Genomic DNA, 26364 nt, shown 5'->3' on the forward strand with positions numbered 1-26364 from the left:
AGGGATGGAGGGATATAGGGGCCTAAAATGGATGGAAGCGATGAAGGGGAAGATGTGTATTTGGATTTTGGTTTAGTAGGGATACCAACATCTTGAGGAGTGTTACTGAGGCCATGACCCTTAATATTTTCTTTAATATGGAGGGGTTCTTTCTTGTGAAGGTCTACCCCTTTGCCTTTATACATATTTTGACTTGTAGGATACACTTTGCTTTGGGAAGAAGACGCGAGTCCATTATGAGGTGGAGGTGGAATGTAGGGAATGATATGATCATGAGAGGGATTTATAGGCATGATGGATCCTTGAGGTTAACATGGAGGATTATGACAAGGAGATGAAGAGATACTTTGATCTTGACATGGAAGAGGACCATTGGATAGAGTAGGAAGGGTGTTTGACTCTTCATTTTGAATAGGATCATTTGAAAAGGTGAAAGAGGCATCATGATCTTTCTTAGGAAGTGGATTAGGAATGAGATTTGGAAGGATGCTTTTCTCTTTAGATCGAAGGGGATCATCTTGGAAGAAATGGAAAGGTATAGGGGGATCATCATGGGATTCTAAGGAGGTAGGATCTTTTTCAACCATTGGATGGGATTGGAGAGTTTTGGTGTCTTGATCTTTTTTTATGATAGGACTTGTTTCTTCATTTTCTTGACTATCCTCTTGACATGGAGCCACTTCTAAGGAAGCTGGGGTAATATTGTTGATATGCATGGAGGATTCTTAGAAGGTGTTCATGTTTTTGCACGATGGGGAATCATCTCGGATGGGGCCTTCTGGAGTGGGTATGATTGGATTTGGATTAGTGCATGATGGCATAGGATCTAAGATATCCGAATCATATAAAGGATTTGTATGAAAAAAAGGATTAGCTTGGATTTGTACTGTGGATAGCCCTTGAGGTTCAACATGAGAAGTTTCATCATTAGGTTTATTATTTGAGGGATATGGTATGGATTGTTGTTGATAAGCCTTAAGAGACGGAGGCATCATTAAGAGATGAAGGCTACATGTGAGCCATTCCTAGACACAGGTTCATAATTTTGATCATGCTTGGTAATGCCATTTGGTTTCTCCTTAGGTGAATTATTAGAATCTTCAATTTAAATAACACCATCATCAAGGAGGTCTTGAATTTTATGTTTTAATTCCAAGCACATTGAAGTCTTATGTTTTTTATGCCTATGATATGCACAATAATTACTCAAAACTTCACATCCCCATGTGGTCTTGTTAGGCAATATGATAAGATTGTGCTCAAGAAGCTCTTCCAAAGTTGACTCAATAGATTGCCCCAAAGGTGTAAACTTTCTATCTAGGGGATACTTGGAGGAAATGTCTTTTTGTCTTGGTGAAGGTGTCTTGTGATCTTGTATGGGATTTGGCTTTTGATTTTCAATTACTTTATGTTCCACCTTATATAATTATTTTAGCATTTCTTGAAGTCTGGTGTTCTTGATTTCATGAAATTTTATCTCAAGAGGGGTCATTGAATCTTTTTGTTGGGCTTGAATGTCATATATTTCTCTCTTGAGATATTTAATTTGTTGGGCCAAGGTAGCCATGGAGATTTATGAAAGTTTTGATTTTTGACCTAGGGCAATGTAGGAGACTCTAGATGGAATGCAAAGCCTAAAATGCAAAGGGGGAACTATATGATATGAGTGAGGTTAGGATAAAAAATACTAGGTATATTCTCATTGTGATTTATGAGGATTGATTAGAAAAGTATGACAAAGATTTGAAAAGGCACGCAGAAACACATGTTTCTGAACTGATGAAAACAGATATTCACACGACAAACTTTTTAAGCTCATACGATAATTAATAGGTTACCATACGACAAAGTGAAATACTTGTACGAGATCTTGTTTTAAGTTGTCAAAAGTTGCAGCAAATGGCCCCAACTCATATGAAAATTTAGGTGTTACCAGATGACAATTCTCACAAGACAACACGACAAACTAGAAAAAAGGACCCTAGGATTATGACTCGTACAACACAGGACTAGACAAAGGATGAGTTTTTGACAAGATCATGGTTTTGACCATTGAGTTTTGATGTTTCGATTGTTTTTCTAGTTTCCGTTGATTGTCCAAGGTTTCAATTTTAGTTTCAGATAGTTCAATGATAAAGACACCACAAACACACAAGATATAAAGTGAATTCAAGGAGAACACACTAATCCAAATGAAGTTGGCTAAGAGAGAAAAACTTTGCTTGCAAACTTAGGTACACACCCAATAGCTAATCAGAATATGATCGCTAAGTCTCATACAATCGATTCTCAACGCTGTATTAGCCGACTCCAGACGCTAATGGGGGCACGATATGGAAAGTATCTTGGGAGAGTTACTATCTATCTTGCATAAAGATTATCCCCCTTTCAGAGGTGAACTAGGTAGCTTCTATCCTAGAGTTCTTAGTAAGGGTTTTTGTTCGAAATTACCCCTTGAAGTTGCACAAGCATGATTGAGGCCTATAGCCCGACAAGGTACCAAAATAAGATGTAGTCATGCAAGCGTGATTGAGACTGTAAGGCCCTACAATTGCCAATATGAGAGATCTCAAAGAGAAAACTCAAATAACTCCGTCCTCCGAGACTTTAATCTCAAAGAGGCCTATTTATTATAGTGAGCTAGAATACTTAGGTCTAGCTGTAATCACTTGGGTCGTTCTCACAGGGTGATTACTTTTTCCCACTATGATAGGCCCACTAAAAGGAACACAAATCTCAAACTAGAAAGCTTCAAGGGTCTGGATTTATGATTGTCTATGCAGACACGAGCATACTCTCCTACCTTTTAGACTTTCCTCAAACACGAAATTTTTTTTTTGTTCATTTACCATATCACAATTTAGGTGCCTAGAAAACAATTAAGAATACACAAAGTTTACTTGAATCTCATTAGGCAACCTGCAAAAACAACGAATCATTAGTCATATTGTTTTTAGCAATAGATTATTTGACAAGCGTAAGTTTGATTGATAGATTCTTTGACAAGCATTCTGCAAAAGAAACTTGTTAGGTTGTGAAAATCTCTAAGATAGACAGAAAAGAGATCAGGGTTAGAATTAGTATCAACAAAATCCAATCAGAAAAACCCTAAAAAATCACCCTGTTTTTAATACGAGAAAACATAAAATCGTACAATTAACCTTACAGTGCAATACGATAATTCTCAGCAGACCATATGATATGTCATAGAAACTTGTGCTACCTCTCATAGAAACTCGTATGAGTTTTAGCAGAAATTGTTAGGACGAAATTTGAAAAATAAAAAGATTTGATCTGCAAGGTCGAAAATTGTAATCCTCGGGCCCCACAGTGGGCACCAAAAAATGTGTGTGTGAAAAGTGGTAATCTTGTAAGCTATAAGACACAAACACTTCAATAATTCATTGCATGCATGGTTAGACATATATAATCAATGAATGTAAAAACCATAACAAATCGACTATTGTCTCCTAAAAGACGCGAGTATAGACTTGCTCCCAGATTTATCTAAGCAATACCAGTGACTAGACTACACTAAGATGAAGGATTTAATCTATATGAATGCAAAATAAAGCTAAATGGATGCAAGATTGAGCAAATTAAGCTAGATGGATGCAAGCAATGATTATCAAGCTATATGATTCTAATAAAGCTAACATGATTAAACTAATATGCAAAAAACTAAGATGCAATAATCTCAATGCACAATATTCTCAATGACTCTAGAGAAAAAACAACATAATAACAATAAATCTCCAAGGTTCTTTGATTGAGAGATGAGAGCCTAAATTTATAGAAAATCCAGAGAGAAAACAATGGTCGAGATTGATTGTCGATGAGCAGTCAAGATTCTCCAAGAGGAAGCACAATCCAGGTGATTTGATATGATTGACTACTTTCTTCAGGTTTAAGGAAATAAGGTTGAGCTAAAATTAAGATAAAATCAAAAAAACTGATTTATTCCATTTTCCTTTCTTAAAGCAAGCTTTCTTTGATTTATTTTCTTTTATTCAATTTTGCTCCTTTTTTGAATTATCTCAAATTGATTTCTTTTTCAAAATAATTCCTTTTTTATGATTAATTCCTTTTTGATGATTAATTATTTTTTGATGATTTAATGACAAATTGATTTATTAATTAAATATGCTAGGATATTTAATTAAATAAATAAGATAATTGATTAAAGATTTTGATGATATATTTAATTGAAGTGATTAATTTTCCATGTAATATTGACGAATTAGGAATTAATTAATTAAGTGCTCAAGATTTATTTAATTGCCTTTAATTAGGACCTTGGTGATGTAGTCGAGATTAGGGGCCCATGGTTTAGATGATCATTTTTAGGGTATTACAGATATGAGATAATCAAGAAGAGATGGGATCAAATGATGGTTTTTTTTTTTTGCAAATTTTGGCATATGCTTTGAACCCTAGGTATTACCATGCTGATATGTTAGCATTGCCAAATAGGACAACCAAATATGGATGTTGAGATGGTTGATGGATATAAAAAAGTTTTGAAAAAAAATGTTTGCAGATCTTAGAGTTGCTACATAGATTCGAGATGAGTTTGGGACATTTGTATCCTCAGATGAAGCTTATGCAGATGTTAATGCAATGGTAGATAAAAAATAAATGAACCCTATAAGTAGTGGAACTTCCATGGTGCCATGACTACACATTTGCTAAAAATGGCTATCAAACTTCTATCACAGGTTTAAGTTATGTGAGTTATATTCTAATTTAAATTATTTCTTATTTTACTTTTTATTTGATTCTTTGTATCTTTGTAACTTATTATATAATTTTTTTTTACAGGTTTCAAGTTCTTTTACATTTAAGAGGAATTTGAATACATATGGCTTCATCCATTATGTGAAAGAAAATAGTTTGGTAGCCAACAAAGCAGAAGGCCTTGTATATATGAATTCCAATTTTCGCCTCCTATCACATTCCTCCACCGACTACATGAAATGACATAGTAGACTTTGAGATGTACAATTTGAGATGAGTGACATTGATGTATCCATAAATGAATTGAAACATCTCAATCCCATTGTTGAGAATTTCAACATAATAAGAGGGTCATCTATTGAATCTTCAGTGGGTTCTAAGAGTCTAGGTGTTGGTCACACTCAATCCATCTATCCTAACTCTTTAGATAATCTCGATGATCTAGATCTCTAATTTCAGGAGAATAGTGATAATATTTTTGATAGCATGTGATTCTACCAAATGATTAATGCTTTTGATTTTTTCTTTAGTTATAAATATATATTAAAATATAATACTTTGGAATATATCCCAATTATTTGTTCATATCGCTTTCACAATAATGAAAATATTTTTTAATAACTTAGAAATTTGTGTTATATGTGTGTGTATGTGTTTTATGAATACCATCTCTTGTTTCCAAACAAGAAGTCTCAAAAGGTAGCTATATCTATATTTGTGTCATGCAAGTAAACAAGATTTAACTGTAGTTTTTTCTCTGTAATTTTTTGAGAAAGATTTCTAGGTGTTGTTTGCAGCCTAAAAAAATCATTGAGTTTCTTTTAGATTTTGCATATCATGAATACATTTTGTAGAAATCAGATTAGAAGGGTCATTTATGTCAATTATTGGCTGGCTAGATTTAACCTATTTTTCTTTTTACTATATTTTTTTGCATACAATGTCCATTTTTTTGCAAACAAGATATCGTTTAAAAGATGATTCAAAGGGCTGTTAAGTGGTGTTGGTATTTTTCCTAGATTTTGATTTTTTTACAAGTCATTAAAGTCATGTCTTCCAGTTTGTGCTTCCAAAGCCATATCTTGCACATCCAGAGTTTATTTTTCATAAACGAGATATTGTCAAAAAGGTGATTCCAAGCCCGATTTGATGGCATTGGTATTTAATTGATATTTTGTTGTTGGTACATTTTTATCACTTGTCGAAGTCAGGTGCATTGTTTTCACTCTCAAGCTGATATCTTTTTGTCATTTCCTTTATTTTTTGCAATTCTTGCATGTTGGAAAGATCTCTTAGAGCTATTCACATCTATCCATTCTCCTTTTATAGATTTGGCCCTAGGTATTTTTATTTATATTTTTGTGTTTTCATTTTCTAGATGATAACTTGGTTGTTTTGGCCTGTGGAAAATTTCTATTTGCATTATATGAGTTCACTTGGATTGTTCTACATTTATTTCTAGCATTTTGTCACATTTGGACATACTGAGAATCTTTTGCACTCACTTCTCTATTTGTAGATGCACTAAGATAAAGTGCCACTTTTGTGCATTTTTTTTTGGAAATTTTGCAAATTCTGTTGTGTTTTTTTTACATGCACACTATATTTAAAAGTGTTATGAGGGTTTGTGTAGTGCCTTTTGTTTTTCTATCACACCTTTCTTAAATGGGTGTTTGTCCATGACTTCGAATCTTAGTGATTCTTGTCCCATGTGTGCATTTGTTTGCATACATTTTTTTAGTTGCATGTACTTTCTTGTGTACGTTCAGATGTTTTTTTTTATGCACTACATAGTGACATGGTTTTGGTGGACCTGAAATGCCTCTCTTGTTAGCGTTATGGGGGAATTTTTACTATTGGTGCTAATGCTTCCTTGGTTTCACTTTGGAGTGAGATACAATGCAATCTTTGGTCCTACGTACTAGTTGAATGTAATGGCTATATTTTGATGAGATGGAGCACATACCATATAGACACTCTTGCAATCTAGTTTTGTGGAGATGACCTATCCTCAATTGATCAACGTTCTTAAAACTATCAGGACTTGTAATTTTAACTTGCAACATTCCTTGCTAGTTGAGTAGTGTTGTTGGGGTCACTCCTGCAAATTAATGTGTGCTATCTATATTTGTAATTGATAGATGTTTTTCCTTTGTTTGCTATATTTTGATCATTGTTAGTGTCATTGGGGGAATTCATACATATTGTTGTCCTCTTGATCTTGATCATCATCTTGATTTTAGAGGATGATCTTCATTAAACACTATAGCAGTCTTTTCTTGACAATTGTTTACAACTTTTTTGTGTTTTAGAGGATGTTCTTTAAGTTCCTATTCTTTTTGGGACAATGTTTTGGAGGCTTCGTAGTCCTCCATTCTCCTTCTCTCTTTTAGAGAGGAGTTTTATTCCTCTGGTTTTTCTCCATATCTCTAGGTATTAAAGATTTTTCTTTTCTCTATATTGGGTATCTAATTAGGACTTTAGTTGATGGGACCTATTCCTTCATTTTATTCATTTAGATGATTTTTACTTCTCTCTAAGTTTCATGTAAGGGGAGGTGTTAGTTTAATATTTAAAATGCACGTTTTTTTAGCTTAACTTCACTTAGGACTACATTTGAGCTAACTTTAGTTTTTTTGAGTTAATTTTATTTCCCTATTTTTATATTAGGTTTGCCTTGATTTTTTATAAATAAAATATTTGTACTTTTTTGCATTCATTCTGTACTATTTTCTTTTGAGGAATATAACAAATCTTTTCTTGTTGCTTTCGTTTGTGGAAGGTGTTTTATTTTGCTATTTGATCTTGTAGGTGCTTGTGTTAAAAACTTCAACATTAGGGTTAGTGACTATCCTCAAATAGTCAAGCTCATTTTTTTCATGATTTATGTAAGAATAGATGCTTTCAACATTGTTGAGTATTACATATTACATTTTCAATTATTATAACAAGTAGTAGGTTTTGTCTTGATTTTCCTAATGACAAGATTGCCTGGATTGTGGTTTGTCAGAGGTGGAAGGGGAAATATTCCTCTCTCCCCCAAACCCCTCCTTGTCAAGGCTTGGGTGTTTCTCTCTATCCTTGATTTGGATTTGGGGTTGTTTCTAGTTTGATAGGGTTTTCTCTTGGCCTGTCCAACCATGTTTTGTTCAAGGCTCTTGCCCCAATTTTGTTGTCTCTTTGCCTATGAGCTGTTGTATTAAGGGTCAACACCCTTGTTTCACTGCTTTTTTAATAAAAAATAGGTAGTAGGTTCCATGTTTAGGTGTGTGGGGGTGGGAGTACATATGCATTATGAATGTTGTGTTTTATAACATTCAAAAACATTATTTTTCTGGTAGGTTTTTGTATACACATAAAAATGGCTATGAGTAATTAAATAAATATTTTATATTTATTCAATAATTATTCTTCTATTAAATAGTTAATTTGAAAAGATTAATTAATTTAATTCATTTCATGTCCTATTAATTAATTTAATTGAAATGCCAATAATGACATGTTGTGATGGTTAAGTTGTTGTGTTGTTGTTCTTGTCATCAAGGTTCAAATCCCATCGGTTCATAGCTCCGGATTAAAAGCGTTTACCCATTAAAAAAAAATAAAATAAAATTAATTTAATTGAAATATTTTACTAATTAATTCATTTATCCCTTTCTTCTAATCAATTAATTAAATATCTAATATTTAATTATTCCTCTAATCAATTAATTCAATATGTAATATTTAATTATTCCTCTAATCAATCAATTAAATATCTAATATTTAATGGTTATTCTTTTATCCTATAGTCTCGATTATTAAATAATTTCTTAAATTATTTAATCCCTTTTCCAACTCATCTTTCCATCTCCACTTCATCTTTCCTTTGCCAACTCATCCATCACGTGGCTAAATTAATTCAACAAAATTAAATAAATAAAATATTTAGTAGCCACTTATCTCCAACTTCCAAAATAAATGAAATATTGTGTACGTACACATATTTCCTAACCTTCTTCTATATTCTCTCCAACATCCCTATATTTTAGAAGGACTTGAGTCCGCTTGTCCTCTCATTCGTACATCTTCTCCAACTATCCTATATCCTCTCAAGTCTTCAACTCAGTCAAGGTGAGATGAGTGACACTTGTCTTCTCCTTCCCTCTTTCTCTCAACCTTCAGCTTCTTACTCATAGCCATCCAATCTGTAAGATTTGATCATGACCGTTGATCTCTGCCACCTAAGCTCATGCACTCAAAAATCTATAAAAGAGGTCTCCTAAGCCATTTTAAAACCAATAGAAAAATAGACTAATAGCTAATCATATAGTCATCTAGGAGTATTCATTGTGCATCCATGAGTTTGAGTTTGAAGGAAATAGCATTTTAGAGTTTTTGAGAATAAATCATTTTCATAGCATTTTAGCTTAATATCATTTGCATATCATAGTATCAGTTAACTATCAGTCCATTCTTCATATGCCATCTTGGAAGCTACCAGTGCTTGTCTGAGAGAAAATCATCTGCAACCAGGAACAATAGAGTTAGGACACAATGAGAATTAAATCATGAAGGTAATAATGTTTTTATTTTATATTCATTTCATGTAGTTTCATTGGCTAAGTTTGGATTTTTTGTAGTATTTCCTTTGTGTTTTGTAAAACTAATATGTTGCAGGTAGTATCTAGAAGATGAAATTCAATTTGACACATTTTGGCTCCCATTGTGGGGCTGGAGCCTCTCATATATCTTTCCAATATCCTATCTAGTTCTTGTACACATATTTTAATACACATAATTATGGGTATTGTCTCCATCGTGGGTGTTGTCTTGATCATGTGTGTCATCTACTCCCAAGTTCTCTTGATTCTGAGTATTGTATGTGTAGGTCGTTGCCCTCATTCTTGGGATCCTTTCATTGGTATTCATTGAATTCTCCATGTCAAAATCCTCAGGAATCCTGACTCCTTTACTATTTAGCATGAGGAGGTATTTTTGTTTATTTGATTCAATAAGTCTTTCTATAAGTTTTTGGAAGGTGACACTTTGTTGGTATTGTTGGATGAGCTCCTTAGTGATCTCCTCTTCCCCCATATGCACGTATTCATCAAAAGGGTTGGACTCCCTACGACTCATGCTTGATTCTGGTTGTGGATCCCACTCTTTGTTTTTCTGAGATCGAGTGACAACGGGCATCAATATACTTCTAAAGTAGTGAATTCCTCCTCTCCTATTGGCATTCTTGGTGGAGTTGGTAGTTCGGGTCAAGATTCATTGTAGGTGATGCAAATTTTTGGAAAGAATGCGAGATTGATCTTTCTCCCTTTGTTGAGATGTTGGTTGAACGCTTCTTTATGAGTATAAGACCTACTTCTCAAAGGCTCTTCGTCAAACTTGTTGGTTTTTCCTTGGAGATACAATCACATATGATGCAAGAAAATATGACGTGACACAAAGAGTTGACGGTTGATGTAGAGAAACTTTCTCCTCTTGATAATCTCCCTAGGACTAGGTTTTCTCTTCTTCAACTTAGTCTTTTCAGGAAGAACCCTTCTCAAAATACGGGGAGTGGTCGTACAAATGATCAAAGAATTGATGTTGTTGGTTGATATGGATACTTCATTTCAGATACTTAAGCTTACTAAGTCAAATAGAGGGTTTGTTCGATAGGCCACTATGATAAAGCACGTCAAATGATATGGATAAAGTCTCCCGATATGAAAATTTGATTTGACTAAATTGAATACCTAGTTAGGTATTGTTGTTGAGACAGTTGGATGATAAATCTTGATCACTTGGTTTGATACTCCCCTAATCTTGTTGGATGAAAGTCTTGCCTAAAGATAGTTGAAGCGTTGATAACCACTTCCAAAGGTGCTTTGTTGGATTTGAAAATCTCCTTCACTTATGATTTCTCCTTATTTTGAATTGATTTTTGAGTTTGATTGTTGGATATTTTTGTAATATTTTTAGCATTTATGACAAGAATACATCACACAAATGAAGACAATGGTCATCCTAATGCTAAACATTTAGTGTATGTTCTTTGAGGATGTGTTGAAATCTCTGATGTTTTCACTGGTTTGGATACAAATAAGACACATCAAGTAGAATCTTTATTCAAGGGTCACTGACAATATTATAGCCCACACTCGATACTCCTTCAGATCAAACAGCTATGTCAGCCCCTAGAGGGTGCCCTCTTTTTTGCCTTTTTTCCAAAAATTAACCGAAAGAGGATTGCTCCTCAATTGAGTAGTTATCTTGGGGATAGATTCTTCCCCACCCTTGCACTATGATATTGCCAATGTATGGAAACTGACTTGGCTCAAAGTTTCTACTTCTATGGTTCGTAATAAAGGTTCCATTTGGCACGACAAATGATAAACTCAATTAAGAGACTTCCCGACCTTTAGAAAAAAGGCTTTTCACATCACAAATATACTAGGGGAAGGTTATCAAATACACATTGCCATTGGAGGGGATTTTCATCAACCTCCACATTTGATTATAGTGGGTTGGTAAACTTGGTGATAAAGTCGTTGCCCACTTGGGCCGTACCCTTCTCACTATCCCCCTCAAGGATTTAGGAAGGTAGAGCCTCTAAAGGTTGTAAATTGTTGGAAGTAAATAAAGCATGAAAAGAATGCGTTTGGCTTTTTGGTCACCCAATTAAGGGGAGAGAATATACCTACCACTCAAGACAAAGCATACAATGTTCTTTTTATTCTTCAAAGCAATGATTATCTAGGTCTTAATTGGAGATGTTCCTCCAATCAAACATGGTGTTTATTTTAGTCCAACATAGCAATTGTTTTCTAACTAGGAAAGTGAAATCTTGGTCAACAAAATGAAAGCACGTTGTTATAAAAGTAAATCGATTTGGAAAAAAAGGACAACTTGATTGTTCTTTTTAACTTGCAAATAAAAGGTTGATTGTGAATTTTATCTTTGCAAGAAAATGAAAGATTTCTTTTTAAGCCAAAATCGAAGTGTTTTTGTTCCTAACTTGCAAGAAAATGAAGGGTTGATTTGTGATTCTTTTTAACCTTTGCAAGTGATGTTCTTTTTAAACCCAGAAACACATTTGATTTATTTTAAAACACCAAAACGAAATGTGAAGCTCTTTTTACCAAAAAGGAAATGTGAATTCTTTTTATCCAAATTTGAAAAACCCAGAAATAAATCAAAATCCTATTTTAACTCCTCCAATGTGCAAGAATTTGTTAGAAACCTGCAAACAAAGAAGTTAGTGAAAATCTTAATCACTAGGTGGGCTAGACAATCCTAATTTGCCAAGCGGATTACAAAGTTTTTGCCTAGCGGATTACAAAGTTTTTGCCTCTGTGACAAATGCGCTAAAATAGAGTGCAAATGCGCTAAATCATACTGTAAATGCACTAAAAGACTGTGTAAATGCGCTAAACTGTCAGAGGCCAAAATAGATAGACATGCAACTGCGCTAAAACAGACAGTGTATGCGCTAATCCATACTTCAAATGTGCTAAAAGAGTGGATAAACGTGCTAAAACAATGGATAAAAGCACTAAAGCATACATCGTATGCGCTAAAAGAGTTGATAAAAGAGTCTTGAAATTTTTCTTGGCCGAACCTGCACAAAAATGTTAAAATTTCAATCAATTTAGGGGTCTAGCCCCATGGTGGGGGCCAAAAATGTATGCTCAAATTGTGGTACCTGCAAAAGAGACACAAACAACACAAACACACCAATAGGACATTGCATTAGATATTAAAATCAATAAAACACATTAGTTAATCAAAAACTCTCAAAATCGTCTCATTGTCCTCTATCTCCAAGGATCTTCAAGATTCAAGGTGGCCCTCAATTGGAAGAGCACTTGATCTTTAAGATGACAACCTAAAGAATGAGATTTACATGATGAACTAGAATCGAAATGGATTCAACTAAGATCCTAGTGATGAGATGAAAAGCTATTGATATGATATGCAAAATGGAGGTGTATTTCCAAATTGAAAGATTAAGTGATGTAATTAAGCTAAGATGAAAATAAGAATGCTATGGAATTGATATGAAATTAAGCTAAATGAATGATCTAAAACATGATATAATCTAACTATAATGCAATTAGGATGGCCTAAATGCTTGAGAGAGGCACAATGAGAGCTCCTTGATAACCTAAAAAAACAACTATAATATGGATGCATAAAAGTGAATTGATCCTTGGATTGAAGAAATGGGCTCTATTTATAGAGAAAATAGAGAAATGGATGATTGAGATTGAGAAATCTCAACATGGGATAGGATTGAAAGTTATCAATCCATGAGGGAGATTCAATCCAATCCCAATTTGACAAATGTCACCTTGAGATGGCTTGAGAGGATGCTAAGCACACATTAGATGCTAAGTAATCATTAGGGGTAACCTCAAGAGATGACATCATTGTATAATGCCATTATCCAAGGGATCATGCTATTGTCGAAGAGGTAAACTCTTGTGCAAAGTTGAGGAATGGCCAAACAGACAACCATCATGGGCTAGGATGATGTCTTGTAAGAGGCATTGAATACTCTTTGAAGACTTTGGAGGTTAACTTGTTGAAAGTTTGACAACCTTACAAGTTTGGAAGACTCAACAAGTTAACTTGTTGAAGAAGGTAGAGTTTTCAACACATTTAGAAGACTTTCTTCCAAATTTGGAGAAGTGACTCCCCCAAATTTAGGGATGTGACATGATTAGAAAAATTAGGCTAATTAATGAAGAATTAGAGGGGTTCTAGAAGAATAATAGCATGCTAATGGAAAATGTAGGAGAATGCAAGTGGAGGGAAATAGGCATTTTTAGATAAAATAAAAGATTTATTTTAGCCAAAAGGGATGTGTAAAGCGGAAAATCGAACCCTAGGTGTTCCCCCACTCCAAGGAGAGAGAAAGGAGGTCACTAGGATTGACGGTTTTCACTTAGGAGAGACTTTACATTCAAAAGAGGGGTTGAAACTCACAAGATCCAATCTCACACAATGCAAGATTGAATCCTAGATGAGTTTCAAGGGTTGAGACAACAAGGATACCCTCTTCTGTAAAGAATGTAGATAGAAGGATTGAACTAGGAGTGTATGTGAAAGTAAGAAAGATTTGCTTGTAGATGGAGATAGAAACACGGGATGAAGCTACGGACCTGAAATTAGCAGTAAAATGTCGAGACGATGTTGTCCTGCAAGTTTGAGTGAAAGTTGATGGGACGATGGTGCCCGGAGTGCACACGGTCCTCCGAAAAATCCACGAAACAAAGGGGGATATGTTCATCTCTGTACAAGGATTCCAGATCTTCAATTACAACCGTGTACCTACAACCTACACACAGAAAAGAGAGGACGATTGGGGGGTTAGGGATTAGGGGTTTGCCTTTAGGTCAAACCCCGGTTTTGGAATTAACCAAGAAATGAGAATGCTGTAAATGTAAATGTTTGTAATGTAATCAAGTACTGATACCTTGTTGTAAGAATGTTTGTATTCTTACATGCGAAGGTGTAATGATGTTGTATGTTGTATGTTGATCTCCTCTTCAATGGTTGAATCCTTGTCTTGAATGCAACACCTAGCCTTGAATGGAGACCTAGAATGCTCAATTTCTTGAAGGAATGCTTGAATGCTTGAATGTTTGAATGTTTGCCTATCGCTTCCACCTCTTCCACACATATGTTTTTCCTCCCTTTCCGTGAGGGGAAATGTAGTTTATATAATTGTCAATTAGGGTTAGGAGACTGATTTTTCCGACCTTAGGCCGACCTAGGAGCATTATTTTCCAATTTGCAAACTTGAAGACCCGATGCCCAACAAGAGACCGGGCCCAAAATAGGGCCAGGGACCAGGGTGTTGGGCGCCATGGTCCCACCTCTCGGGACAGCAGGGTGTAAGGAGGATCAGGCCAAGGTACAAAAAGATGCAGTTTTTGATGTCGTAAACAGGTTTCGGGGTCTCCATTCAGGTTCAACATTGCACCGCCATCGTGAAGACCCAAATGCAGTCAAAATTGCAAGTGTCACAATTTTATGATGCTACATTTAGCCCCCACTTTAGTGGGAGTATAAGCGTACACCCATACTTCCGGTAAAGTACAAGGAAACAACATTGAAAGACTTTCACCACGTCAAGGAGGCAAGATATACTAAGCCCCTAGTGGACTAAGGATCTTACGACTTCGATTGACAAAGTAAAAGGGAAGATCACGAGGGAGAACCATGACTGACAGTAGTACGGTTTCCTCACTATGAGTCATGCAAGAAAAATACCAAAAATTTTCAAGGCAAAGCTAAGTTCGCCAAGAAATTTTTAAGAATCTTGAAGAGATATGGATGGAGTGTATGCCCCCTATGTTAAAGCGATCACACATGCCTCATCAGGGGTGATTGCTTTAAGGTAGTGATACACATAAGAAATGAGAAGGGAAAGGAGCATGTTATCACAAAGATTTAGCCCCCAAGTGTGAGATAAACCCAAGGATAATAGACACAAAACACAAATCACGAGGTGACTTCACTTTCCTTGGGGTCAGTATGCTGTATGATAATTCATGTATATCATATGTATGTATGCATAATTGTTCTTCATTCCCCAATCAAGGAAGGTCACCTAGAAGAAGGGAATACATGTGTCTTTTGAGTCAACATGAGAGAGACCAAAAGAGATCTCAATGCTTTGCATCGTCCTCAAGTAGACAACACTAAGGACAACAAATAGAAGAATGAAAATAACACATAGAAGAAGTAAAAAAAGATATCAAGAGAGGAGGAGAGAGTCTGTTGTGCTAATGAACTAGTCTAGCATGTCATCCACCCCCCGATCTTGCTGATCAATATTTTGGGAAGGCAGGAAACACGCTAGAGGAGGAACATCCAACACAGCAGATGGAGCTATCACAAGATCCAAACAAGGGCTATGTTCATGTTCCAAGCCACATTGTTCTTGTCTAGGAGCTAAGATAAGTGCTTTAGAAAATTCGTTAGATAAATGGTTATCAATATCAACATATTCATATTGACTATCAGAATCAAGAGAAGTAACATTTTCATCATGAATAACATTTCCATCTATATCATCATCAAGATTTATAAAAATAGGATCTTTAACTCGCACAGGATCAAAACCATCATGCATCTTATGCTTAGGAGATTTTGGCTCAATTTTCTGCTGAGGAGAAAATGGAATAATACTAGCTGAAGGTGTTTTTGGGGATTGCAAAGTTTGAGAAGCAGTTGCACAAGCTCTAAGATGATGCTTTCGTCAGCGTTCATGCGCAGAATGATTTTGTCTAGTCTTAGTAGGAAGTTGAGAAGATTGAGGAGGAGGAATTTTCTCATCCTTATCACTTGGGTGTTTAGGTTGTGGTCTCTTAGGTTGGATAATAGGAGAAGAGGAAGGTCTCTTCTCTTTATAAGAGGAAGGAGGAGGAACTGCTCCATATAAAGGAGGAATATTTGGTTTAGGAAGGAGACCAAGTCCATCATGACGAGGAGGTATAGGTCTACTTTTAGAAAGTTTATTAGACACAGACATAGTCACATCCATAGGAATGGGTTGGGAATCTTCTTGAGGAAAGACATTAGTTTTATCTTTCAAAGGGAGAACTTCCTTCTCAAGAACAATAGGAATATCAAGTTTGGGTGTTCGAGGTTCACTTAGAGATAGGATCATATCTTTTTTCCACTTTTGATAAGATTTAAAAAGATGATCACTTCGCGGTGGAAGAGATTGGAATTGTTTAGGCCAAAAATAATCAATAGGAACGCTAGAAGTTCTTTCAGCTGGTTTAAAGAGACTATGATTGACAGTAACAACTTCACCATTATGGGGAAATTTCAAACACTTGTGAATAGGAGAAGCAATAGCTTTCATGGAAGATAGCCAAGGATAGCCTAGCTTCACATGAAATTGTTCGGATGATGGAATAATAGAAAAGCTCACATCAAGGGATTTGTTATGGACCTCAATAGGTAATGTAATAGAACCAATTGCAGGAGAAGAAAATGCATCAAATAATTTCACAACCACATTTGTTTTGTCATAGATCACTTTATTCAATTGCAAAGTAAAAAGGAATTCTTCAGTAATAACATTAACCATGCAAGAAGGATCAATAAGCACTCCACGACAAGGTGTAATCTTGACTTTTGCAACTATATATAAAGGACCATCAGGTGCCCTGATAGTTTCATTGGAATCAAATGTGATGGAAGGTTCTTTAGGGATTTTCTGTTGCTCTACAAAGTTAATCACATTCGGAGTCATATACACAAGACCATCAGGTGAGAAAGAGGAACCATTAGTCTCAATCACATTAGAGGTATGAGAAGGTAATGGATCAGTAAAAATCTTAAGATTTTGGTTAGGAAGAGCTACAGATGTGTTGCCTTTATCATTCACACCTGAAACAGAGATACTATTATTATCAATCAAATCTTGAATTTTACCCTTTAAAGCAAAAATTTTTTTAGTATCATGCCCAGGTTGACGATGAAATTGACAAAAAGATTTGTTATCAAAATAGGGTGAATTAATCTTTGCAGGATCTATTTGCTTTATAGGAGGGAGAGTAAGCACATTTTGTTCCAATAACTTATTCATAATACTATGCAATGATTCATTCAAAGGAGTAAACTCTCTTTCTTTCTTGAAAAACATAGAAATAGGAGGCACACCTGATGCTGCATTCACATTGTTGTTGGTGATGTTTTCATTGAACTTAACAAACCCTCTGTTCGGTTTAAACTTCCCAAATGGTTGTTGACTACTATCACCCTTATCACTCAGAGCCATAGGATTTGCTTGTTCCATTTGACTCACAGTCAGTTGATAATTGTGAAGAGTTGCACACAACTGTTGGAAAGAAGTAAACTCAGAAAACAGAAGTTTTTCTCTAATATCTTTTTGTAAATTAGAAATCAAGATTCTTTGAATATCATTGTCAGGTACTAGAAAAGAAATTTGAGCACACAAATGCTTATATCTACCAATGAAATCAGTCACTTTTTCTTTAACACCTTGTTTACAATGCATTAAATCAATCAAAGTAACTTTAGGACTTATATTGTTTTGAAATTGTTGAATAAAAGCATTTGCAAGTTGTTGGAAAGAAGTAATAGAATAGGAAGGCAACAAGCAATACCATTGTAGAGCCTTATCTCTTAATGTTCTAGTAAACAGTTTTGCAAGCAACCTTTGGTCATGAGGAAAAATTGGTACATATTGTTTGAAAGGTCTTAACATGTGTTAGAGGATCGCCTTTACCATTATAAAGCTCCAACTGTGGGATTTCAACATGCTTAGGGGGGATAGCTCGAACAATGTCAAGAGAAAGTGGGCTCGCAACATCAAATGTGGGCACACTAAACTTAGATTGATTCATAGAGGCAATTTGCTGCTGTAAAGAATAGACAGTTTGCGCAAGATTGTTAATGGTCACTTCAGTCGAAGAGTTCATATTAGACATGTTAGATTGTGATGGAGGTATTATGTTATTGAAAGAAGGTATTGATTGAGAGTAAGGTGGCGGGACACTATGATGGTTAGTCATAGGAGATGATTGGAAAGAAGGAACACTACAAGGAGGAATGGAATGGTTGAATGAATTGCCCCCTTGCGTCATGTTCATTTGTGGAGATGTAATAGGGACACTCATTGAAGGAATGAATGAAGAAGTCAGATTGAATGAAGGAAGAGGGTTGATTGAAGAGGAATGATTGCCCCCATGACTGGTGATCATAGGTGGAATGTTTTGTATTGAAGTAGTCATTATGTTTGATGTAAAAGTCGGTATACTAGCAATAGAAGTTCTCAAAGGGATAGAATGATTGACTTGAGTAGGAGGTTGTGTATAACCTAAAGTTTTGGCACAACTCTTCATAGGCATCACATTCGAATCCATGATGTGTGCAATACTACGCAAAATATCAATTCCATTCTTATCACTTTGAACCATATATTTTAGACCCTCAATTAATGAAAGAGCTTGGCTATTGGGGTATTCTCGAGACATCCATTGCTGAAAATCATCAAATTGGTTATCCAATTTCAAAAGTTGTTCTATAGAAACCTCATGGAGAGCTTCTTCATCATTAAGAGGATTAGAGGAATTACCCATGTCCTCGTTAAAAAGGCCATTCAAATTAGGTTCCATCTCCTTGGTAATTAAACCTTGGAAAGACTTAATTCTAAGGCTTCGTCTAACAGGAATAGTGTAAGTAGGGCTTATTGTTGTAAAACTCATGCACTAGAGAGAGAGAGAAGATTTTGAATTTTGAAAATAAAGTTGGCAAAATTGAACAATGAGATAATGATTATCAAATTTGAACTTTGTGAAAGAAGAGGGAAACACAACTTCCAAGAAAGGTAGGCACAATTGAAAAATTAGGGCCAAGGGGGGGTAGCTCTTAATTTTAATTATTATCTTGAAAATTGAAATCTTGAATTTTGAATTTATTTTCAAACTTAGAGGTAGCAAATTTCAATAAAATCAGCCAATCTCCTAGATTTAAGCTGTTAAATGCAATCATGACAATCTCCCAAAATTTCGAAACAAATGTCAGGGACCGTGGCGAATGGAGTGCACATGGTCCTCGCAACTTTTTTCAAAATTTTCAGGGATGAAAGTTATGATGATTTTAAAGCTAATCTGAAAAAATTGAGTGATTTTACGATCTGTAGATAGGCCAAATTAAAGTTGCAATCTCAAAATTGAATCCTACCAAGATTGTTGAAAAATGCAAAATTTGAATTTTGAAAAAGAGAGTGAAACTGAAATTTTGAATTTTATGATTTTAGAGGGAATACTAAAAGCAATGCAAACTTTGAAATTTAAAAGTTGACTCAATTTCATGCAAAATTTAATTTTGAAAGCAGAAATCAAAACACTTAATTTCAAAAGTCACAAATTGCAAAAATTTGAATAAAGCACTGAAACTTTGAATGAATGCCAACACACTTTTCAGATTTAGGACAGTAAGAAACACAATTTTGACACAAAATTTCAATTTCAACAATTTTTTGAATAATTAGAAGCCTTAATCCAAGCAATCACTAGACCAACTTTGACTTTAATTTTGAAAGTGTTAGAATTGATGAAATCAACCAAGATTCTGGATTCTAGCAGAAAAGTACAGTAAGATCTAGCTCCCGGAATTTCAGAAAAAATGTCGGGGACAATGGCGCTCGGGGTGCACACGGTCCTCATAACTTTTTTCAAAATTTTCAGGGATGAAAGATATTATGATTTTGTTGCGGAATCCAAAGTTACAGCCGATTTGGAGGTGTTTTGATCAGTGAAATCTTCAGTTAAAGGTTGAATCAAGAGGGTTAAAAATTAGGGTTTTGACACTTAACCACTTAATTTTTAGAATTAAGGCACAAATATGAATTGACAATTTGCAATAGAAGGGTAGATCTGAAACAAGCATTAACAATTAAACATTTCACAAGCTCAATTACTAAAAAGAAAATTTAGGGTTTTTATGCAATTAACCTCTAAAATTTGCAAAAGATGGAAATATAATTAAGGAAGCAAAATTTTTTCAGATCTAACCATGAATAATCAAAATTAGGATGTTCATGTCGGGTTCACCAAAATGTAAAGCGGAAAATCGAACCCTAGGTGTTCCCCCACTCCAAGGAGAGAGAAAGGAGGTCACTAGGATTGACGATTTTCACTTAGGAGAGACTTTACATTCAAAAGAGGGGTTGAAAATCACAAGATCCAATCCCACACAATGCAAGATTGAATCCTATATGAGTTTCAAGGGTTGAGATAGAAAGGATACCCTCTTCTGTAAAGAATGTAGATAGAAGGATTGAACTAGGAGTGTATGTGAAAGTAAGAAAGATTTGCTTGTAGACGGAGATAGAAACACGAGATGAAGCTACAGACCTGAAATTAGCAGTAAAATGTCGAGATGATGCTGTCCTGCAATTTTGAGCGAAAGTTGATGGGACGATGGCGCCCGGAGTGCACACGGTCCTCCGAAAAATCTGCGAAACGAAGGGGGATCTGTTCGTCTCTGCACAAGGATTCTAGATCTTCAATTATAGTCATGTACCTGCAACCTACACACATAAAAGAGAGGATGATTGGGGGATTAGGGATTAGGGGTTTGCCTTCAGGTCAAACCCCGATTTTGGAATTAACCAAGAAATGAGAATGCTGTAAATGTAAATGTTTGTAATGTAATCAAGTACTGATACCTTGTTGTAAGAATGTTTGTATTCTTACATGTGAAGGTGTAATGATGTTGTATGTTGTATGTTGATCTCCTCTTCAATGGTTGAATCCTTGTCTTGAATGCAACACCTAGCCTTGAATGGAGACCTAGAATGCTCAATTTCTTGAAGGAATGCTTGAATGCTTGAATGTTTGAATGTTTGCCCATCGCTTCCGCCTCTTGCACACATATGTTTTTCCTCCCTTTCCGTGAGGGGAAATGTAGTTTATATAATTGTCAATTAGGGTTAGGAGACTGATTTTTCTGACCTTAGGCCGACCTAGGAGCATTATTTTCCAATTTGCAAACTTGAAGACCCGATGCCCAACAAGAGACCGGGCCCAAAATAGGGCCAGGGGCCAGGGTGCTGGGCACCATGGTCCCACCTCCCAGGACAACAGGGTGTAAGGAGGATCAGGCCAAGGTGCAGAAAGATGCAATTTTTGATGTCGTAAACAGGTTTCAGGGTCTCCATTCAGGTTCAACATTGCGCCGCCATCGTGAAGACCCAAATGCAGTTGAAATTGCAAGTGTCACAATTTTACGACGCTACATGATGCAACTTGCATTTGTAGAATTTTGCAAGTGGGGGGACTATTGATGAGCCAAAAAGAATGACTCTATTTTGTCTATGTGTATGTGTCTTTTATGGGATATTAGGATTCTGTTTATGTCTTTTGAGTTTAGAACCTTTTGCTAAAGTGATATTATTTTATATGTCCTAACGTTATGGTCATATGGCATAAACTCATTTGATATTTGTCCTTTTCTGATGCAATATGATAGATAATGGTGTTATGAGGGATATCAATGGTAATATCACATGTAGATTTTGAATGTTATTCTAAAATTAGGCATATATTTGTGCACGTTAATGACTTCATTCAAGATTAAAGAAGGATGTTGAATCAGTCCGGGATGTTCAACAATAAAGATGATGGAGTCGCTGGCCAAGGAAGGGATGTAACAAGGATCGTTGTTGAAGAAGTCAGCTGGCAGTTGGAAGTGGTTCATTATGACTTATCTTAAGACTTAATGGTTTCCTTTGTTGAAGGAGTAGATTTAGGATTGAAGTTATTCTAGATTCTCTTTGTTATTCCAATAGACTTTGACTGGTTCTTAGCATGTGTAATTTTGCCATTTTCTTTCTCCTTGTTCAATAAAAGCATCCTCCTTGAACCTTGGGAGTGGTATGCTAGTTAGTTAGGGATTTTATGCTTTAAATAAACCTCCCACCTTGTCTTGTGTGGTGGTTGAGAAAAAGATAGTTTTCAGTTATAGTAATATAGTTCTGAATTAGAAAGAAACAAACTTTCAACAAATTGTTATGTTGTCAAGTACTTTGAAATCAATAAAGATGATGGTTTAAGCTCCAGTTGTTTGGTTTAGTTATCTGGATGCTTGCTAAGGGGGCCCACTTAGTGAGTACTTTGGTTTCTTTTATTAGTTATTTCTTGTTCTGTACTTAGTATTATTCTAATCATGGAATGCTCGTGCAGCCACTGGAACATTTCCTGTGACTATTCCTGCAACCACCATGAACTGGGTAGAATCCTGTTTATTGATCATGGATAAATTCTATTTTCCTTAGTTAATTCTTAGAAGGTAGTTAGATTTCTTTACAAGTATTTTAGTTATTCATTTCCAACATTCTAATTCCAGCAATAGGAAAAGTGGTTGTTTTAGTCTATCTAGTGCATATACCTTGCAGACCCATTTCAAGTATACGCCCCAGGTTGGCAATTAAATGAACCTTCATGGTGAAAGATAATTACTTGGTTGGATGTCCAATCCCTGAGGTATGATTTCAAGGTCTAAATTATTGAACCATTAAGAAGAGCAGTCAACTATTTACAAATAAATAATAATTAATTTAAATGCAAAGGAATTTTTAATCAAATGTAAATTCAATTAAAAGGGAAAATGAGGGTTTTAATTAAATAAACAAGGTTTATTAATTAAATGGCTAAAGGGTACTTAAGCAAACCTTATTTTAACAAATGGGTTAGGCTAGAAGAAAAGGATTTTAATCAAATCTTTAATTTGATTAATAGGCTGATTGGAAGAATAGGGATATTAATTAAACCTTAGTCTAGTTAATAGGCAAATAAATGATGATTAAATGAATAAAATTCATTTAATTTGTTGTGCAAGTTTTAGGTGTCTACAGTTTCAATTAGGTCAGTCAAAAGATGTTGTGTATATGAGCATCATCGACCCAAAACATTGCATGTGGAAGACAAAGAAGATGTGTGAAGATTCACACCAAGTTGACACACCTTCAAATTATCCTCGTAACGGTTCTACACATAATCACACAAACAAAAAACACATAAGTTGGTTCATGCCAATTTTCTTTATCTCAAACACTTAATCTAGACCCAAAAATAAGATATGTGGATCACCACACATAATATCAAATGATCCACAATATCCTTAGAGCACTGGCAAGATGAGGAATGCAACACATTCATCTGCAACATCCTGAAACTGCACCAACACTAATCACAAACACAAATAACATTCGTCCAACTAAGAAACTAAAATATGAAAAGATTAGTCTACCATAGTTATTCAATTTCAATGACAAAACCATCTGAAACATATCTTATGCAACCACACACTTCTAGACAAAGGTATTATTCACTAGAGATAGTCACATAGTTTTGGACCAAACAAGAGACAATAATCCTTAGGAAATACAACATATCACCAACATTAGCCATCCAGATAACTTGTAGATAGTTAACATAGCATGTTCATCTTTCCTGAAAAATATTAAATCATTCTACATACATCTCTGCATTATATTGCTAACTGATAGACATCTAGACCAATAACCAAAGCCAACTAATATGAAAGACTTAACCAAACTCAACCAATGTCAAAGACTTAATCAGAGTCAACCAATATCAAAGACTTAACTGAAGTACTCTCAAACTATATGCATCTACATCGTATTACTTCCAGAAAAGTAACACCAACAACTATACCAAAAGTATGTTGGCCATTTGGTGGAACTGATTATGTGTTGCATTGATGTTTTGTCATTGATGCCAACACTAGCTGTTTGGATGCTTTACCGACACCCTTCTGGTCCCAGTAGGTTGAGTGGTTTCTGGTTAACTTGGATCCAACATAATCCAGTAGGCTCCCATATAGTTTGGTGATGGAATTGGATTTCTCATGATACTCATGCTCATATTTGGTTAGTTGGTTTTGGTCTGGTGATCAGATGCTATCCTACTTGCTTAGAAGCTTGGTTTCTGGTTCCGGCGAGGGTTTCACCGGCAGAGCTTTTGGTGGAGATCTTTGATGAATTGCATAAGTGGTGTTGGTGCAACTTCTGGTGAAGTTTCAGGATGCTGTTGGTGATCATGTTCAAGACTTGGCAGATGGAGATCGTTGTTGTAGCATGTGGACTTATATTGGGTCCCAATTGATCTAGGTTATGGACTAACTTTAATGTAACGTGTGGATTGGACCTCTTGATGTATTTACATGATGTCTTATGTGTTGGATATTATTTATTTGGTCTAAGGCCAACATGGTTTGTATTTATGTAATTGGTTTATTATCTGGTGGCCAACCTAATTGTTTATGGTCGAGGGTTTGTATATAGATGTAAGATCTCATTGTAGATCATCATGGTTATTGTTAGAGGTCATGGTCAGGGAATGTAATGTGCGAATAATGTAATATCATTTAGGCAGAGGAGTTGGTCGATCATTGGAGGTCAAATTGGGTTTATGTAAGAGGACTCAGTCCTCCGATATTGAGCTTAACCGGAAGTGTAATCAGGCATAGAAGATGCCATCTTTTTCATTTCAACACTTCTCCAAATTGTAGTCTAGATTTCTATATAGTCAGGGAGGCTCCTTTTGTGATGAGAAGTGTGCTCTAGGCTGTTGGCTTGCCTGCAAGTGTAGGCCCCTCAATTATAATTCACATACTTACTGCAGAAGTATTATCTGACTATGTGTAGGCTTCCCACCGTGGTTTTTCCCTTTACCGAGTTTTCTACGTAAAAATATTGGTATCATGTGGATGGTATTTATTTTGTCATTATTGTTTATGCTTAATTGGTTTAACTGCTATTCTGGTATTAATGTTTTGGGTTCCGGTATTAAAGTTTAAATCTCTAATGATTCTAATAATCTATGACAACTGATTCACCCCCCCCCCCCCCCCCTCTCAGTTGTCTTCCAGTTATTTGAACTGTCTAACAATTGGTATCAGAGCTTTGGTCCTCTCTTTAGAAAGCTTAACCATTTGAGGAAGATCCTATGGCGACTAATAGTTCAAGTTCATCTAGTTCTTTTGGAGCTATCTTTTGAAGGGATATTCTGAGGCTTGATGGAACAAATTACACAATATGGAAGATTCAGATGGAAACTCATTTGAGATGGCTTGATGGAAAAAATTACATAGTATGGAAGATTCAGATGGAAAATCATCCAAGATGTCTTAGCAAGGAGATTTGGGAGATCACACAGAATGGTGTCACACCCTATAATTCAGGATTTGGAAATCCTCCTCTGGGAAACATGGATAACGAGCTTGAGAATGATTATAGAGCAAGAGGAGCCCTCTTGTGTGCACTTTCTGATCAACAAATAATGGGATTAACCTACAAATCATCTGGAAAGGCTATATGAGATAAGTTGGAGATTCTTAATGAAGGTGACCCTACAGTGAAGATTGCTAAACTTGATGGTTACTGGGTGAGATATGAAAACTTGAAGATGGAAGAAGATGAAAGGATTACTACATTCATGGAAAGGGTAAATGAGATTGTTATGGGAATTTAATGTTGTGGTGGAACTCTGAGCGAAGATGAAATTGTTTGTAAAGCTCTGAGAGCCCTACCATTGGCTTACAAAATGAAGGCCACTGCTATTAATGAATCAAGAAAAATGGCTAATACATTTGTCAACAGAGATACTTTGGTTGGTAAACTATCTTCTTTTGAGCTTGAGGAATTTGGACCTTCTGGAGCTATGAAGTCTGAACCTACTTTTCATGCATCTACATCTACAATCGGTAAGCAAGAATGGAAATATTTGTATGTAAAGGAATTATAAGATATGAAGAGAGAAGATGATGAGTTTGAGCAACTTGAAGCACTATTTGCTAGAAGAGTACCTAAAGGACCGATAAGAAGTAAGTATGAAGGAAAAGCACCTTTTAAATATTTTGCATGTAATAAGATTGGTCATTTTTTATCTAGATATCTTGAAAGGAATTCAAGATTTGAAGAAAGAGTTAGAAGATCATTTAAGCCTAACCCTCGATATTAGAACAAGTATAAGTACAAGAAAAATAGAGACAAATCATGCTACATAGAGGATGAGGAAGGAATTACTGATTTTGATGATGAACCAGCAGAAGACTCTGGTAGTGGTTCCGGCAATG

This window comes from Cryptomeria japonica, chromosome 7, assembly GCF_030272615.1.
Source record: "Cryptomeria japonica chromosome 7, Sugi_1.0, whole genome shotgun sequence".
NCBI lineage: Eukaryota > Viridiplantae > Streptophyta > Pinopsida > Cupressales > Cupressaceae > Cryptomeria > Cryptomeria japonica.